This window comes from Octodon degus, unplaced genomic scaffold (genome assembly GCF_000260255.1).
Source record: "Octodon degus isolate 3935 unplaced genomic scaffold, OctDeg1.0 scaffold00016, whole genome shotgun sequence".
Classification (NCBI taxonomy): domain Eukaryota; kingdom Metazoa; phylum Chordata; class Mammalia; order Rodentia; family Octodontidae; genus Octodon; species Octodon degus.
In genome coordinates, this window is record NW_004524592.1 from 10,129,772 (window position 1) to 10,130,931 (window position 1,160).

Genomic DNA, 1,160 nt, shown 5'->3' on the forward strand with positions numbered 1-1,160 from the left:
TAGCCAAGTAGATTCCTGCTTCAGCAGCAGGCTGGATGAGGTAACTATTCAGGAATAATACACATCCTTTTTCTAATTATTTCCTCAGTTTCTGTCCAGTAGATGCCATGATCTCTGAGATCTTTGCCAAATATAGAAGACCATGACAATAAGTATAATTTTTTGGAGGGAAAAGGTTAGACCAGATATTCTTCCCCCATGGGGCCAGAATGAAAGAAAATAGCTGTATCAATAAGCGTGGGCTGAATCAGACTGCAGAACTATCCACCCCCAAGTTGCTGCAGTGACTTCACATAGCAACCATAGCAGGGAAGTTGTGCTGCCACAGTGAAGGACCCTGGCTGCTGGGGATGTCCCTGACACATGTTCACATGTTCTGGCACCAGCAGACAGAAAGCCTGGCCGGCTCTTTACTTGCTCACACATTCTGCCTGCTGGCAATGCACAACCCTTCTGATCACATTTCTTTGGTCAACACATGTCGCACCTAATATCACACAAGGTGAGGAAATACAGTCATACTATGAGACTGGAGGTGGAATGCTACTCACAGACTGAGAATTACACTCATGTCTTCCACCTTTGATAACTACATATTCAGAGTGGATACTTGAGCTATGGTTCTGATCATTAAGGATTCCTGCTCCCCCGAGCGTCGCCATGGCCTCCTGCTTCAACAGTGCTTGAATGCAGCCCAGCCTCGTCTGCCCTCGCCGCCATGACGACCGCCTCGCCCTCCCAAGTGCGCCAGAACTACCACCAGGACGCCGAGGCGGCCATCCACCGCCAGATCAACCTGGACCTCCACGCCTCCTACGTCTACCTGTCCATGTCTTACTACTTTGACTGCGATGATGTGGCTTTGAAGAACTTCGCCAAATACTTTCTTCACCAATCCCATGAGGAGAGAGAACACGCTGAGAAGTTGATGAAGCTGCAGAACCAGCGCGGTGGCCGGATCTTCCTTCAGGATGTTAAGAAACCAGACTGTGATGACTGGGAGAATGGGCTGAACGCGATGGAGTGCGCGCTGCACTTGGAGAAGAGTGTGAATCATTACCTCCTGGAGGTGCACAAGCTGACCACTGATAGGAACGACCCCCATCTGTGTGACTTCATCGAGACCACTACCTGGATGAGCAGGTGAAGGCCATCAAAGA

The 1,160-nt window shown here is 49.7% G+C and overlaps 1 pseudogene; it reads left to right on the forward strand.

Annotated features, from left to right (window-relative positions):
* The first annotated feature begins 709 nt into the window (after window positions 1-709).
* LOC101586187 overlaps window positions 710-1,160 on the forward strand; it is a 7,850-nt pseudogene continuing 7,399 nt past the window's right edge.